Below are 18,964 nucleotides of genomic sequence, written 5' to 3'. Positions count from 1 at the left end.
AATGCCAGCTGTGGGTTATATAGAGGGGTATAAATCCCCCAGTGTTGAGCTGTGGAGCAGTGGAACTGAGTTCTCTGGAATGATAGAGCTCTATCCAATACTTGCATGGGATGAGCTGGTTGGGGAGTTGGAATATATATATATATATATATATATATATATATATATATATATATATATATATATATATATATATTATTGTATTAGTTACAAATAAAACTACATCATCCCAACCTGTGTCCATCATTACCAGCCAGGGCACATGAACACAAGATGTTTATACTTCTTATCCAACCAAACTCAAATTCACTTGATCCTAATGAAGAGATTTATCTGGAAAGTGGTTTAAAGTGGTTTAATCTCATCGATTAATTTAACGATGAGAAGACAGAATGTGAACAAGCTGAAATTAAATAGGATTAACAAGTCTAATTTTAAATGTAAGGAGTAGAAAGTTCAGATAATTGTGTGAAAATATAAGGAGTAGAAGTAAAAAGTCGTCTGAAAAAAATAATTACAACAGTAAAGTATAGATAACCAACATTTCTACTTAAGTAAGGTAATCCATTGTTGTACATTTTTGGAGCTGATACTGTATTTTAAAATCAGTTCAAACACTAAAAGAGACAGTTCTCCACTTTATCTCTGGTTTTATAGGAATTGGTAGAACGAACCCAACCTCTATTCCTCAACTGCAGTACAAACTCCTATATATCAGAATCCCAGACAGAGAAAGTAATAATGCTTCATACCGGTCAGTGTGAGCAGAATCAGAATCTGAGGGTGCAGCGTTCCCATTCTTCTTCTGGAGCTTGAATCTCTTCTCAACAGCTACTGAAGGTTCTGTGACTGGGTAGTTCTGTATAACTGTGAGGACTAAACAATTAAACAATCTGGTCCCAGGACTGCATGTTTGTACATGTAAAAGCAGATGTTTAAACCCAGAAATTAGCACTGTGTCTTCATCTTCAGACCATCAGACAGAAGAATGGATAGCAGGAACTAGCATGAGACTTCATACTTTCAAATTGACCACACCTGTTTTCTTTACAGTAGCTAAAAGATTTACATACAGAGACAAAATATATGACATACACTGCCAATCAGTGTCACTGCAGTGCTGAGAATAAGGAACCACCACCCAAATAATAATAGCTGCTCTGTGGTGGTCTATCCTGTGGGTTTCTGGGTATAGAAGAACAGGGTAAAAGTAAGATAATAATAAAGTATGCAATAAAACAGATACTGAACTTCAGCATGTAATTATATATTTAATCAGACATTTGCAGCAAAAATCCTGAGGTATTTAAGAGTTTCAGAAATGGAATTTTTTTGCCCCATATTTCAGACCTAATTTCTGGATTTGCAAATGGTCAGTGCTAATGCATGGGTAAAATTAGAATCTTACTTTACAATAAAAACACTGATGGCTCAATAAAATTGGTGTTTGTACTGTAGATACCTTAAAAGATTTTTTCAGACTAGTCGAAAACAACTGATGACACCAACAATAAACAATGTAACAATGATAAAAAAAACTCCATAATAAACTCTAAAAATAAAATAAAGAATAATAATCTAAAATAAAAAATACATTTTATTACAATATTCATAAAAAGTGTGATAAACTGTAGATGGATGAATCAGTTTGAACACGTTTTTCACACAGTGTTATTCTATTTTACACAGAGTCACTGAGGAGCCAGAACCATAAAGCCCAATCCCTGCACAGAGGGGCTGAGTGAAGGTGGTGTAGAGTGTGTGTAAGTGTGTGAGAGTGTGTGAGGGTGTGTGTGAGTGTGTGTGTAAGTGTGTGAGAGTATGTGAGGGTGTATCAGTGGAGACTCTGTAGAAGGACAGAGTGCCGGCGGGACAGTCCACATACACTCCTACTCTCCTACAGCCGGAGGGAGGAGGGGGGAGTTCAGTTCTGTTATTATTGTGTTGAACAGAGTAACTGTTATCAGAGCAGAACAGACACCAGGAGTTTATATTCCCTCCAAACCGACAGTCTGATCCGTCTCCTTCCCTGCTGATCGTTTTATAACTCAGAGCTACAGCAGCTCCTCCTCTCCATTCAGCCTCCCAGTAACAGCGCCCAGTAACTCCCTCTCTACTCAGAACCTGCGACCACCTATCAAATCTCTCTGGATGATCAGGATATGGCTGCTGCTTTTCTCCGCTCACCACTGTCCTGTTCTCCTCACTCAAAGAGAGACGAGGGTTTACTGTGTTTGGATCCAGTGTGAAATCACAGAACCATGAACACAAGAACACACATTACACACACTGCACTGATACAGAGAGAGAGAGAGAGAGAGAGAGAGAGTGTGTGTAAAGTGTGCGTGTGTGTGTGAGTATGTGTGAGTGTGTTAACTTACATTTCTTTAGTCCTGGTTTCATTCTGATCTCCCCTCCAGATTCCATTCTAAACACACACACACACACGTCAGCAATTTTAGTTAAATATATCATATAGTAGATGAACACAGTGAAGTTTATAGGATGCGCAATAATTCTTTAAACTAAATTAGGCAGGTGAATACATTTCACCCTTGTCCTTTTATTGATTTGAATACCTTTAATTATGGGAACAAAAATTGTTGGTAAGCTCATTGACCTTTGAACTACATACACAGGGTGAATCCAAATATGAGAAAAGGTAAAGATGGCCCACTGCAGGTTTTTTCCCTCTTTGCATCTTCTCTGAAGAGTGGCAACAGGAGAGGAGTCAGGTCCATTGTGAGGAACATAGTGAGGAAATGGAAGACCACAGGCACAGTGGTCTTCCATTTTTGGCTGTATGGGAGAGTAATGCAGAAGAAGCCTTTTCTGTGCACACGCCACAGAGTCACTTGAGGTATGCTAAAACTTAAACACATTTAAACAAGCCAACTTTATTTTGGAATAAGGTGCTGTGGACTGATGAAACTAAAATTGAGTTATTTGGAGGGTGGTATGCATGGCGGAAAAAGAACTGAAAATTTGTTGGAGGTTACATCATGCTGTGGGGCTGTGGGACCAGTGCAGGTACTGGGAATCTTGTGAAAGTTGAGGGTCGCATGGATTCCAGTCAATATCAGCAGTTTCTTGAGAACAATTTTCAAGAAACAGTGACAAAGTTGTAGTTGCGTCGGGGCTGGATACTTCAACAAGACGACGCTAAACACTGCTTAAAATCTACTAGGGCAGGGGTGTCGAAACTTTTTTTGTTGGGTGCCAGAAGGAAAAATATATTTAAAATCACGGGCCACACTCTGTAATAAAACAAATACTGAAATATACCACTTTAAATAATACTTTTTTCCTGATTATTTCATTAATACACCATTTTACTTGACTTACTATCTTTATCTTTGACAGTGTTGTGTAAACTAAGATTTTTCAAATTGATGTTTAATTTCATGATGTCTCTTAATATTAAACTCCTTAATTATGGCAACTTTTAGACTCTTTGGCTCATTTTTCTGCACTACAAATGCGCACTCTCTCCGCTTTTAGACTCTTTGGCCCGTTTTTCTGCGCTAGAAATGCGCACCCTCTCCGCTTTTAGACTCTTTGGCCCGTTTTTTTTGGCCAACTTTCATTCTATTTCTAAAATACCTCGCGGGCCGCTACAAAAAAGGAAACGGGCCGCAAATGGCGGAAGTTATTAGTTTGTTAGAGGTGTTAAGAGAGTAAGTGCTCTTCTTCAGGAGTTTCTTAAAGATAGCGAGGGATTGTCCTGATCTGGTAGTGGAAGGTAGTATGTTCCACCATTGGGGAACTCTGAATGAGAACAGTTTGGATTGCTTTGTGTGGATGTTTGGCAAAGCGAGGCGACGTTCATTGGAGGAGCACAGCGGCCGGGAGGTAGCGTAAGCCTTCAGGAGCGAGTGCAGGTAGGAAGGAGCCTGTTTTGTCATCACCTTGTAGGCGATTGTAAGAGCTTTGAATTTGATACGAGCAGCAACTGGTAGCCAATGGAGCTCAATCAGGAGCGGGGTGACGTGCCCGTTTTGGCTGGATGAAGACCAGACGTGCTGCTGCATTCTGAATTATTTGAAGTGGTTTTACTACACAGGCCGGGAGGCCAGTTAGTATGGAATTGCAGTAGTCGAGGCGTGAGATAACCACTGCTTGTACCAGGAGTTGGGTGGCCTGTTGCGTCAGAAACGGTCAAATTTTTCTGATGTTATAAAGCGCAAAGCGACAGGATTGAGCAACTGAGGCCACATGATGGGTGAAGGAGAACCATATTCAGTCTTTGAGAGATTTAGTTGTAGTTAGTAGGTGATGCTCTTTCATCCATGAGGATATGTCTGAGAGACACTGCGATATCCGTGCAGAGATTGAGTGATCTTCAGGAGCGAATGACAGGTATAGCTGGGTGTCATCAGCAAAGCAATAGTAGGAAAAGCCATGTGAGTGGATAACCTGACCTAGGGAGGTGGTGTATATTGAGAAGAGAAGGGGTCCCAGTACCGAACCCCGGGGAACCCCAGTGGATAGGGAGTAGGCTGAGGACAGCAGTCCTTGCCATGACACCTTGAACGAGGGCACAGTGAGGTATGATCTGAACCTTGACATCACTTTGTCTGAGATCCCCATGTTAGAGAGTATAGATAGCAGGAAGTCATGGTTGACTGTATCGAAGGCGGCCGAGAGGTCCAGCAGAATGAGCACTGAGGACTGTCCTGCAGCTCTGGCAGTTTTCAACACTTCAGTCACAGTCTTTAAAATAGCAGTAATTAAACCTCTGATCAAGAAACCAAATCTTGATCCTAGTGTACTGTCTAACTATAGACCTATTTCAAACTTACCGTTTATTTAAGATTTTAGAAAAAGCTGTGGCCCAACAACTTACCTGCAAAGAAACCAGATCTATGAAAAATTTCAATCTGGATTTAGGCCTTATCATAGCACTGAGACAGCTTTAGTTAGAATAACAAACGATCTACTTATAGCCGCCGACCAAGGCTGTGTTTCCCTACTCGTACTTCTCGATCTGAGCGCAGCCTTTGATACAATAGATCATACTATCCTTTTAGAAAGATTAGAGAACATGGTCGGTGTAACCGGAACTGCCTTAGCCTGGTTTAAATCATAATTAACCGATCGCTATCAGTTTGTGAGGTTAAATGATATGTCTTCCAGTTATACTAAGGTAAAATATGGAATTCCACAAGGCTCTATATTAGGACCGTTATTATTTACTTTATATATGCTCCTACTGGGCAAAGTTATTAGAAAACATGATGTGAATTTTCATTGTTATGCGGATGACACTCAGCTCTTCATATCAGCCAAACCTGATGACAGAATGAGATTAAAGAAAATCGAGGATTGTGTAGAAGATGTAAAATCATGGATGTAGCACAACTTCCTCCTATTAAATAGTGATAACACAGAAGTTCTCCTATTAGGCCCCAAAGCTGCTAGAAATAAATTATCAGACTTAATGCTAAATCTGGCTGACTTCTCAGTCACCCCTGGTTCAGCAGCTAAAAACCTTGGAGTTATTATAGATTCAGATCTAGCATTCGATAAACACATATCTAATGTTACTAGAACAGCTTTTCTACACCTCCGTAATTTTGCAAAGCTAAGAAATGCCCTATCACTGCATGACGCAGAAAAATTAGTACATGCCTTTATTACCTCAAGGCTAGATTATTGTAATGCGCTACTGTCTGGATGTTCCGGCAGTAACTTAAATAAACTTCAGCTAGTTCAAAATGCTGCAGCCAGGGTCCTTACTAAAACTAGAAAATTTGAGCATATTAGTCCAGTCCTATCAGCACTGCACTGGCTTCCAGAGTTCTTCACTCACTACACACCTCCAAACTTCATGTAGCTTCAGAGTTCATCAATCACTACACACCTCCAAACTTCATGTAGCTTCAGAGTTCATCATTACACACCTCCAAACTTCATGTAGCTTCAGAGTTCATCACTACACACCTCCAAACTTCATGTAGCTTCAGAGTTCATCACTACTCACCTCCAAACTTCATGTAGCTTCAGAGTTCATCACTACACACCTCCAAACTTCATGTAATTTCAGAGTTCATCACTACTCACCTCCAAACTTCATGTAGCTTCAGAGTTCATCACTACACACCTCCAAACTTCATGTAATTTCAGAGTTCATCACTACACACCTCCAAACTTCATGTAATTTCAGAGTTCATCACTACACACCTCCAAACTTCATGTAGCTTCAGAGTTCATCACTACACACCTCCACACTTCATGTAGCTTCAGAGTTCATCACTACACACCTCCACACTTCATGTAGCTTCAGAGTTCATCACTACACACCTCCAAACTTCATGTAGCTTCAGAGTTCATGCTTTTACTGCAAAAATATATTAGTGCATATAGTAATATTAATTATTAGCTCCACATTGTATCACCTTGCAGTGGTCAGGTCAGTCCCCACAGGATGTGGCCCATAGATGGAGCAAGATGGAAAAAATACATAATCAACATCCTAAAGCCATTTTAATATGTGCAATATATTACTATATAGTAAGCAATACAATAAGTATATAGCTTGTGGATTAGTGTATCTCAGCATATCCTTAAAATGGTGAAAACAAATGGTGGATCGTCCAAGTTTGGTCCACTGTATACACCAGCTCAGTGTTTCACTATTTTACACTTTTTATCTTAATTTATGAGGAAAAAAGTACCATGTACCGAACCGATTATCAGTATATTTAGCAGGAAAAATCGAGTTTAATGAAATTAGCCCGTAGTTAACTTACTTTTTTTTTTTTTTTTTTTTCATGTTTTTTATTTATTCTACATTTATTTGAAGTTATGCCCCAGGTAAAAGAATGAAATCTTGATATAATCACATTACATTTCTTATTTTATTTAATTTTATGTTTTATTAGATTTTGTTCTACTTAAAAAAAATCCTGGTATAATCAATTTCATATTTTATTTTATTTTATTATACTTTTATTAAAACTTATGCCTGGGGCAAAATAATAAAATCCTGGAATTATCACATTATATTTTTTATTTTATTCAATTTTATATTTTATTAGATTTTATTCTACTGTTCTTTTAAGTCATGCCTGAGGTAAAAGAATACAATCCTGGCTTTGGCACATATATATATATATATATATATATATATATATATATATATATATATATATATATATATATATATATATATTTTATTTAAATCAATTTTATATTTTGTTTGATTTTATTCTACTTTTATTATAAGTTATGCCCGAGGTAAAATAATAAAATGCTATTGAGCACATTATATTTCTTAATTTATTCAATTTTATATTTTGTTTGATTTTATTCTACCTTAATTTTAGCCATGTCTGCGGTAAAAGACTAAAATCCTGGAATTAGCACATTAAATTTCTTATTTTATTCAATTTCATATTTTATTTGATTTTATTATACTTTTAAGTCAATATTCTTGTTTTATTAAATGTATATTTTGTTTGATTTTTTTCTAATTTTATTTTACAGTTTTTCTCAATTGGTTTGGCTCATTTCTTGAAACTAAGATGACATTTCTATAACTATAAGGTAAATTGTCCAAACATACTTACAGTTCTTCGCAACACTTCAGAAAACCAGCAAAATGTCATATGTCTCCCAAAATGTTCATTCTTGCTTCTAAATGAAGTCCCTCTCCCATATAAATAGTCAGTACCATAAAATGGCATAGATCCTTCTCAATTGCTTTGGCACATTTTCATTCATTTCGTCCTCCTGTCAAAATAAACTGGACGGTGCAGCACAACTACATGGATCATCATCACATGCTCATATCGCTCCAAAAACAGTTTACCCATGTGTCAAAACTAATTTCCTTTCTCACACAAATCATCAGTGCCCCTAAAATGCATTGTCCCTTTGGCATTGTGTAAGTACTGCAAGTCAAAATGCTTAGATGTTTTGTCTTTATGGCAGAGGTCTAGCTAAATAAATACAAATTTCACACCACACACACTGCACTCATCACACTGCACTCATTCTGCTGAGGAAATTGTAACTATTTTTATTTACAAGTACATATTTACACATTACTGTAGGTAGAAAAGAAAAAAATACAAAGGAAAATGTATCAAATATATTATGTATACAAAATGCAAAAACTCGCAAAAACAAAACAAAATACATTACAGTATGTAAAAAAAACAGTCAAGCATCACAAATGCAGTACAGTAACATTCTGACTACTCTGTGTCACTCCCCTCTCTCTCCTGGTCATCTTCCTGGCCATCCATCCGCTGCAGTCTGTTTGGCCATAAATTCTCATCAACATCGCATCTGATGTGTTCTTTAGCAATGCACCGTGGGAAGAAGCGTCGTGAATGCCTGAGCCATCCTCTACACTGATCACCAGTAATATCATCACAGGACTAGCATCAAAGCACTCGCACCAGGCCAAGCTGTTCCAAAATATGTGTTCTGTATTGTATTAAATTTCTTAACTAATTTTGACAATAGAGCAGACTATTCTGCAGATGATGACTAATACGATGAAATTGTGCTGACATGTTTTGGAGCGAACAACCATTACACTGAGAACCAACCAACTGGGATAGATCAACAAGATGCATTGGTAACACTTTCTATGAATGTCATCTTTATTAGACGCTATAACCACATTCATAACATATTATAATGCATTCATAAGGCATTATAAACATGTCTATAAATGTTTATAAAAATGCATAACCCATTATAGCCATGTTTGTTAAGCATTATGACCTGTAATCATAAAACATTATAAGCTGTGCTTATAATATATATGTTAAAATATATATATCTAGCATTAATAATCTAGTCCTACAATGAAAGTCTGGCACTTTACTTAGAGCGCACAAAGACCTGTTATAATACATTATGATTGACTATAATTAATATTATATTCAAGACAAGAATAATTTATCAGTGGTTAAAATATATTTATAGGATTATTGAGGGTGTGTTTATAAGTTGGAAGCTTTTTTAGTCATGATAAAGTCTGCAAGCAGGGACTGAGTTTCTTGGTGTTGATGTATAACCTGTTATAAACGCAGCTATTAATGCATTATAATCACAGTTCATGATGCATAATAAACTTTGCTATAATGAATTATACATTTTTATAAATATGTATAGCCATGTTTATAATGCCTTATGAATGCATTATAATGTGTTATGAGTATGTTTATAGAGTCTTATAAAAATGACATTCAAAGAAAGTGTTACCGATGCATTCTTTTGGAAAATGTACTAAATGTAGGATGATTGTGTTAAGTGTAGGCTACTTGTACATAACCATTTGCAAAGATGTACTAAGTGCTTGAGACATGTACAAACCATGTGAAATGTGATGGAAGCAATGAGAAATGCCATTCTGTTGTGAGGAAGCGCAAGTTAGTTTGGGGATTTGTCCATGTTATTTTGAGAATGTCATCTCAGTTTCAGGAAACGAGCCAAACCAGTTGAGAAAAACTGTAATATGTATTTAGGTACATATTTAAATTTTTAAAAGTATGTACTTTTCCATGTTAAGTATACTTAAAAAATGTACTTAAAGCTCACCTTCCGCGAAAATCCGATTTTTCTTGTTTTTTGTGGAATACAGTAGGTTTCTCCGAGTTGAATGTGTACACCTGCACATTAAACTGTTTTGCAGCCCCCATTGTCTGCAGGAGCTAAGCAAAGAAATCCCCCCTCCCCCCCTCCGAAAAACGGGTGAATTTTGAATTATCTTTCTGCCTACGTAGGCAGAAACTCACAGACCAGCCCACCTTGGCTCGAGAAACTCCCAGAGGCGGAGCTGAAGCGACGCAACATCACCGCTCATCAGTTAGGAGGTGGGAGGCAGTGAGCGGCAGAGCGGTGGAGGGGCGTCGCAGTGCTCCTAGCCAATCAGAGGAGAGATATTTGCATGCTGTTTGCATGTATGAATATTCATGAGCAAAGCTGGAATCCGGTCATTTTGGACACACCCCTAAAACAGTCCATTAAAAAAGAGCTATACAGAGACACCTGAGCACTTTTTTTTTTACAAAAACGGCTCACATGTCATTCATTCATACTAGAGACCACAACTAGACATTTTAAAATGAAAGAAAAAACGACGGAAGGTGACCTTTAATACACTTTATTTCTTTTACAATATTTTGTTTATCAATTTTAAGAAAAGTGCAGCCTGACCGACTGGGAGATCCTTCATCATGCAGCAAGATAATGACCCACAACACAACAGAAGAAGAATGCAGAAGGTTAGTGATGTCAGTAGGTCACAGATGTGATGCAGTTAATGCAAGAAAAGATGGACAGACAGACAGACAGATAGATAGATAGATAGATAGATAAACAGAGATAGATAGATAGATAGATAGATAGATAGATAGATAGACAGACAGATACTGTATATGTTTATAGTATAGGTAATGTATGCACATGTATGTAGAGCAGGGTGAATGCATAAATCAGCACAGTGAAGTCTCTCGTAATGAGAAAACAGAGCGAAGGCCTTTCGGAGAAGCGACCCAGTGGCCTGGTTAACAGAGAATTAACAGCCAAGCAATAATTCAGATTTAACATCCTCGTCCCCAACATCCTGCTGACGGCTGTTTGTTCATTTGTGTTTGCCTGGATAATTAACAAACGTGCTTTTGATCTTCTGAAGCGGCAGCATTGTGCATGTGTGCATTTGGAGTTATAACACCGGGAAATCACATCAGAGCTCCTCACATCATCCGGCCCTTATCCAGAGGAGCCGACCCGATGAGCTCATTCCATCTACCGTAGAGTTTCACTTTAAATTCTATAGTTATTTAGTCTGACTGCAGCGTGTCTGCACTGTGCAGGTCAGATTAGCCAGGCTATTTGATGGTCACCCACTGCATTCCATCATCATGGATCATAGGAGCAGTTTCAGTGGCAGCTTCTTCTCACTGAGCTGCTCTACAGACAGACTCAGGAGATCATTTGTTCCAAGAGCCATCTGTTCAACTCCTCCCAGTGGAGCCGCTTTCTAAATCTTTGCCTATTTTTATCTGTACTGTAATCACACTGTAACAACATGTACATCTACATCCTGGGACAGAGGTGGAAAAAGTACTGAAAAATTGTAATTAAGTAAAAGTAACTTTACTTTGCTAAAATTCTACTCAAGTAAAATTAAAAGTTCCCATCGAAAAATCTACTCGAGTAAAAGTAAAAAACTATTCAGTTTAAAAGTTACTTTGAGTAAAAGTTACATAGTTACTTTTATTTATTTGATGTAAAAAAGTACAAATCATAAATTAAATCATTATTTAATTAAATAATTTGGATCTTTCAGGCAGTATTTGTTCAGACCACCCCATTAAACATTTTCAAGAACAAGTGCCACAGGTTTCTATGATCCATTTTCTTTTCTTTACTGTTAAAAAGTTAAAAGGTTATGTTCATATATGTGACTATAAACTGTATTTTTACAGTTTATACAGTTTTACAGTTATACAGTTTACAGTTTTAGTGCTATGCTTTAACTGCTATTAACATGTTTTTTTTTAACTTTCAAGCAGATTGTTTAATGTTCCCAATAAAAAAAAAAACATAAGGAATTATCATTAAAAACATGAAATCATACAAAAAATGTTGGTTGGTGCATGTGCAGTGCTATAAAGAAGCACATATCGATGGGTAGCATAACTCGACAGAACACCGGTTCCCCCGAGCACAGCTGATTCACACAGCGTCTCTCCCGATAATCGTAATAAACACTGATGAGAAAGGTTCAGCTGCGCTGCCATGAAGAACAAAACTATTTTTTTTTATTCATACAATTCATTTTTGTTCCCCAGCATTTGATTTTTTACTCATTAACGGGGAGTTTTCAATGTAGCGAAGTTAATTACTTGTGTCAAAATGAACTTGAGTAAAAGTAAAATTACCTAATATAAAAACTGCTTTAAAAATGACAAATTTCTCATAAAATCTACTCAATTACAGTAATGTGAGTAAATGTAATTAGTTACTTTCCACCTCTGCCCTGGGACTCTATTGACATTTTGTATACACTGTATACACTGTTCACGCTTCTCGACACTACACTACTCACTGAACTTAAATGCAATACATGCACATGTTTTATGTTTAGTATTTGTTGTATCTGCTGATACCTGCTATCTCTTATACTTAATTTAATGTATTCTGTAATAATGCACTACCTCATATCTATGGATGATTACTTCCACACTTTGTATAGCTTTTGTATTTATATATTTATGTATATATTGTTTAAATCTCAGTTTAGAATCTTGTAATTTAAAGTCTTATAATACCAACGAGGCAAAGTAAGAGATTTATATACATTTATACTACTTTGATGTGTTTATATATATATATATATATATATATATATATATATATATATATATATATATATATATATATATATATGTGGTATTTTATGTTTATTTTACTACTCAGGGATGTTGAATATTTTAGATATTTGGATTTTTCAATATTTTTAAATATAGAGTTTATGTAAAAATATTACAGTCCTGTTTTGTGTCCAGCACAGAAAAAAAAACAGCAATCTTATATTCTTATATTTCCCCACCACTGGAATATTGTTCAGGTCTGAAATGGTTAATTGTTCTGTTTTAATGCACACAGTTATAAGATGGGTTATTGACTCAAAAGCATGCATTCAATTACTGTATTTCTCTGTTTTAAAAGTTATAATAGAAATTAGCAGAGGATTCCTCCACACTTCAGTCTAAACTATGAGAGAAAGTTAATCTAGCATCCAAAGAGCAACACCGCCCCCCTGAGGCTCCATTCACAAGTGTACGAACTCGACCTACTGCAATTTGTAAAAGTACTGTATATTCCTTTTATTTGTATACAAACACATCTCTGTAAAAGTAAACTACATACATTACCTATAATTTCACAACTCAACTTTATCAATTTGAAGTAATGACATAAATTACATTTATTTCTTTTTTTTTTTTTTACAGAAAATGTACTACATTATTTCAATAATATTAGGTGTAGCAATCATCTGCATCCTCTCTCTGTTTTGTACTTTCATGTTTATGTAAACACATTTTTACAATTGTCTTTAACTGGAAATGTGAAGTTTAGTCTAGCTGCCTTCAAAAAGGAGATTTTAATCTCAAGGGACCCCCTGCTATAAATGCATACAATTCATGAATGCAAATATATTAATCTATATTAAAAATTACAATAATTAGCTGTAAATTAAGCATACAGCTAAATATACAAAGCTATAGTAATAATAATAATACTGTTTCTGTAGTTTTAAACTAAATCTTCTTCATTTACATGTATATGCACTTGTACATTGAACCACTGCAATGCTGGACATAAATCAATTTAACTTGTTTTATTAAATTAAATATATATTATTATTATTTTTTTTTTTTACAAATACAAAGAGTTCAAACTGCTCCCCATGTTGCACTTCATGATGTGTGATCCTAGCTTTAATGTAAAATGTTTCTCCACAATACATGTAATTTTTATACATACAGTAACTGTTTGATATGGGGTCTAAAAATTATTAGTTTAAAAAGAGCAAAACAACCAATTTAAAGTCACTGCAAACAACTTATTTACACATAGAACAACAAGACTAATGTCAGAAACTAGAAACTAGTATAGTGTCCCATGACTTGGCAAATGTGCTGACTGCTGTAGTGCAGTGTAGTTTAGCATAGTGTAGTGTACAGTAGTGTAGTGTATTGTAGTGTAGTGTACTGTAGAGTACTGTACTGTACTGTAGATTACTGTACTGTAGAGTACTGTACTGTACTGTAGAGTACTGTACTGTACTGTAGAGTACTGTAGAGTACTGTACTGTACTGTAGAGTACTGTACTGTACTGTAGAGTACTGTAGAGTACTGTACTGTAGAGTACTGTACTGTACTGTAGTGTACTGCATTAAAGAGTAATGTATTGTAGTGTTAGTGTAATGTATTGTAGAGTACTTTAGTGTAGATGAATGCAGTGTACTGTAGAGTATTGTAGTGTACTGTATTGTAGTGTATAGTACTGTCGTGTAATATACTGTATTGTAGTGTAATGTACTGTAGATACTGTAGTGTAGAGTACTGTTGAGTTCTGTAGTGTACTGTATTGTAGTGAAGAGTACTGTAGTGTAATGTACTGTAGTGTACTGTAGAGTAATGTAGAGTACTGTAGTGTACTGTACAGTACAGCAGTGTAGAGTATTTTAGTGTAGTGTACAGTAGTGTAGAGTACTGTAGATTACTGTATTATAGTGTAGTGTACTATATTGTAGTGTAGTGTCCTGGATTGTACTGTAGAATACTGTATTGTACTGTAGTGTAGTGTACTGTATTGTACTTTAGTGTAATGTAGTGTACTGTAGTGTAGTGCACTGTATAGTAGTGTAGTGTATTGTAAAGTACTGTATTGTAATGTAGTGTACTGTAGTGTACTGTACTGTATTATAGTGTAGTGTATAGTAGTGTAGAGTAATGTAGTGCACTGTACAGTACTGTATTGTAGTGTACTGTAGTGTAGTGTAGAGTAATGTAGTGTACTTTAGAGCAGTGTTTCTCAACCAGGGTGCCGCGGCACCCTGGGGTGCCGTCTGGCTTCATCGGGGGTGCCGTCAAAATATTGCGCCTCACGTGCATATTTCCTTTCCAGAGTCAGCTCGTGTCGGGGTGTGTCCCAAATCACAGGCAGCACTAATCGCGCTAATTGTGACGCGCTATTTTATTTCATATTCCGCCAGCAACACCCCCCGTTCTCACCTGAAGTACTGCGCCAGCACCCCCCCCCCCCCCCGTTCTCACCTGAAGTACTGCAACAGCATCCCCCCCCCCCCCCCCCCCCCCTTCTCACCTGAAGTACTGCGCCAGCACCGTAACCAGTAAACTGGGGTGCCTTGACATCTCGCATATATTTAAAGGGTGACGTGATAGAAAAAAGGTTGAGAAACACTGCTTTAGAGTACCGTAGTGTAGTGTACTGTATTGTAGTGTAGTGTATTGTAGTGTAGTGTATAGTAGTGTAATGTACTCTACTGTATTGTACTGTAAAATACTGTATTGTACTGTAGTGTATTAGTACTGTAGTGTAATGTAGTGTACTGTAGTGTAGTGCACTTTATTATAGTGTAGTGTATAGTAGTGTAGAGTAATGTAGTGTACTGTACAGTACTGTATTGTAGTGTACTGTAGTGTAGTGTAGAGTAATGTAGTGTACTTTAGAGTACCGTAGTGTAGTGTACTGTATTGTAGTGTAATGTATTGTAGTGTAGTGTATAGTAGTGTAATGTAGTGTACTGTATTGTACTGTAGTGTATTAGTACTGTAGTGTAATGCAGTGTACTGTAGTGTAGTGTACTGTATTGTAGAGTAGTGTAGAGTAATGTACTGTACTGTATTGTACTGTAAAATACTGTATTGTACTGTAGTGTATTAGTACTGTAGTGTAATGTAGTGTAATGTAGTGTAGTGCACTTTATTATAGTGTAGTGTATTGTAAAGTACTGTATTGTAATGTAGTGTACTGTAGTGTAGTGCACTGTATTATAGTGTAGTGTATCGTAAAGTACTGTATTGTAATGTAGTGTACTGTAGTGTAGTGCACTGTATTGTAGTGTAGTGTATTGTAAAGTACTGTATTGTAATGTAGAGTACTGTAGTGTAGTGTACTGAGTTTTAGAGTACTGTATTTTAGTGTAGAGTAATGTAAAGTACTGTAGTGTGCTGTAGAGTACTGTAGAGTACAGTAGAGTACTGTAAAGTACTGTATATCAGGTAAGACTCACAGTTTTTCTCCCGGAGCTGCTTTAGTGTCGTTAATGAGAAACACAGTGCCGAAGCTGCCCCTCCCCAGGCTCTGCTGGACGACGTATCTGTTGGCTATTAGACCGGGAGGATCAGGTGGTAAACGACTGTCTGAAAGAGGTGAAGACTCGGCTCCCAGTTCACAAAATTTAGGCATCTCCACTCAATCTGCTTTCCTGAAAAGAGAAAGGTTGGATGAGTTTAACTTTCAACTTCAAAAGTTTAGACCCACCTTCTCATTCACTGTTTCTCTCTCAGTTTCTTTATTTTATTTATTTTCTACATTGTAGCTTCAATGGAAATGACTACACAATAACAGTAAATACACAAACAAGTGTAAAAGAATGAAAGCTGTCAATATGTGTATTCACAATAAACAATAAACTACATAATAACACAGTCTACATTTATATTGAGGGAAATTAAAAAATTAAGAAATGTGTCTGTTGCAAAAGTGGACTACAGTGTTCAGTTTTACAGTAAATGAAGTGTAACAGAGAGGAAGAGAGTGTAACACGCTGCAGTTTAGAGTTGTTTTACTGGTTATTAGAGTCTGTAATTTCTGTAAATATGAATATTTCTGTAATATTAGACAGTCTGTTGGGTCTGTACGCACCTCTGTTTATTTACTGCAGCTCCGTCAACTCCAGCACTGCAGTGTTGTTAAACTGTTGCCCAGGGTAACGGCTGCAGCGCGCGCTTACACCTCCAGGGGGCGACAGAGTCAATACAAAAATAATAATAGTTTAAAACAGATATATTAAAATAACAGCTGGCAAAGAGACAGACAGACAAGCAGACATACAGGCAGGCAGACAGACAGATAGACAGACATATAGGCAGACATACAGGCAAGCAGACAGACAGAAAGACACACAGGCAGGCACACAGACAGATAGACAGGTAGACATACAGGCAGCCTTAACATAAACATTATAACCAGTTTTGCCAATACTCCCTTTATTGGAAATGCATTTTTAACAGCACCAATGTATCTCTAGACTATTTTCTGAAAAAAACGTTTTTTTATAAAAATAAAAGACAATCTCTCAACATAAATATAATAATAAATTATATAATAAATATAGTATAATAAAATATGTTTTTTTCTTGATTTCCCTATATAAATAAAATATATAATAAAGAAAGTCTTTCCTGGCTTGAAATATTTAACACTATAAATCTGAACATTGAAGCTGTTGTTCTCAGCAGGGCAGCAAGGAGTGGTTTTACAAAACAAAACCATGTATATGGTCTAGTCTGACATCCTGTGTATTTTAATTTATAATCACATGTTAAGAGTGAAACAGTGGATTTGGGTGAGTAAACCAATGGTTGTACCTCATTAACAGAAGCTTCTCAATCCTCTGCTACAAAAACACGCTTCTCTCGCCTGCCTCCATGGATTTGTTTGTGTCGCTGCGTGGTGTGTGTTGTGTTCAATAAAACTTTGCAAACATATATTTTTTGTGTGGTTTTAGTTTAAACAGACTGTGTTTGTTTAATGACCAATTTATGCAGAAATCCAAGTAATCCCAAAGGGTTCACATACTTTTTCTTGCAACTGTATTTTGTTGCATGCAATGTTCACAAGGCCATTATGATAAAAATCCACAGTAATAATTGTTCTTTTTTATAATTTAATAGCCTTTTCATTTAATAGTGGATAGTGGAGTTATAAACATTAACAGGCAAACAACACTAAACTATTATTTTGGTCTGCCTCTCCAAAATACAGGGAAATACCAGCATTTCATCTTTTTTTACATTTTTAAAATATGATTTTACATTACATTACATTACATTACATTTGGCAGACGCTTTTGTCCAAAGCGACTTACAATAGTCAAGTACAAAAGTAATAGGAATTAAGATAAACCATTTTATATAGGGCTTAAAGGAGGTCGAAGGGAAATAAAGGGATAGAGAAGTGAAGGAGGGGAAGAAGGAAATGAGGTTAGAAGTAGTTAGTTAGAGGTGTTAGGAGAGTAAGTGCTGTTTGAAGTACTCTGTCTTCAGGAGTTTATTAAAGATAGTGAGGGATTCTCCTGATCTGGTAGTAGAAGGTAGTTAGTTAGAGGTGTTAGGAGAGTACGTGCTCTTTGAAGAGCTCAGTCTTCAGGAGTTTATTAAAGATAGTGAGAGATTCTCCTGATCTGGTAGTAGAAGGTAGTTAGTTAGAGGTGTTAGGAGAGTAAGAGCTCTTTGAAGAGCTCTGTCTTCAGGAGTTTATTAAAGATAGTGAGAGATTCTCCTGATCTGGTAGTAGAAGGTAGTTAGTTAGAGGTGTTAGGAGAGTAGGTGCTCTTTGAAGAGCTCTGTTTCAGGAGTTTATTAAAGATAGTGAGAGATGCTCCTGATCTGGTAGTGGAAGGTAGTTAGTTAGAGGTGTTAGGAGAGTAAGTGCTCTTTGAAGAGCTCTGTCTTCAGGAGTTTATTAAAGATAGTGAGAGATTCTCCTGATGTGGTAATGGAAGGTAGTTAGTTAGAGGTGTTAGGAGAGTAAGCGCTCTTTGAAGAGCTCTGTCTTCAGGAGTTTATTAAAGATAGTGAGAGATTCTCCTGATCTGGTAGTAGAAGGTAGTTAGTTAGAGGTGTTAGGAGAGTAAGTGCTCTTTGAAGAGCTCAGTCTTCAGGAGTTTATTAAAGATAGTGAGAGATTCTCCTGATCTGGTAGTGGAAGGTAGTTAGTTAGAGGTGTTAGGAGAGTAAGTACTCTTTGAAGAGCTCTGTCTTCAGGAGTTTATTAAAGATAGAGAGGGACGCTCCTGATCTGGTAGTGGAAGGTAGTTAGTTAGAGGTGTTAGGAGAGTAAGTGCTCTTTGAAGAGCTCTGTCTTCAGGAGTCTCTTAAAGATAGTGAGAGATTCTTTAAGAGACTCCTGAAGACAGAGCTTATTTATAATGATAATTATAGATTTTATAATTTATAATTATAAGATTTATAATAATAATAATTCAAAGAATATAGTAATACAATATTTTTTTAAGCAATTGATGCGACTGTATTAGTTACTCTTATTTACATTTAAATATCCATAATGAAACATTTGTAACTGATTAACACTACTAGTTAAAATATAATTTTAAAATATAACTGAATAAATAATTTACACATAAGCTATTTTTATGAAGATAAGCTATTTAAGCCATTT

General features: G+C 36.2%; 1 protein-coding gene and 1 long non-coding RNA gene across 10 annotated transcripts in view; one reads left to right on the top strand and one right to left on the bottom strand.

Moving 5' to 3' along the window:
• Positions 1–18,964, top strand: part of LOC125784807 (uncharacterized) — a 189,483-nt gene that overhangs the window by 14,343 nt on the left and 156,176 nt on the right. The window lies entirely within an intron of this gene.
• LOC125784528 (NACHT, LRR and PYD domains-containing protein 12-like) overlaps positions 1–18,964 on the bottom strand; it is a 207,534-nt gene that overhangs the window by 127,718 nt on the left and 60,852 nt on the right. The gene's annotated exons all lie outside the window — the stretch shown is intronic.

The sequence above is a fragment of the Astyanax mexicanus genome, chromosome 1, assembly GCF_023375975.1.
Source record: "Astyanax mexicanus isolate ESR-SI-001 chromosome 1, AstMex3_surface, whole genome shotgun sequence".
Lineage (NCBI taxonomy): Eukaryota > Metazoa > Chordata > Actinopteri > Characiformes > Acestrorhamphidae > Astyanax > Astyanax mexicanus.
This window is presented reverse-complemented; position numbering and strand designations above follow the sequence as displayed.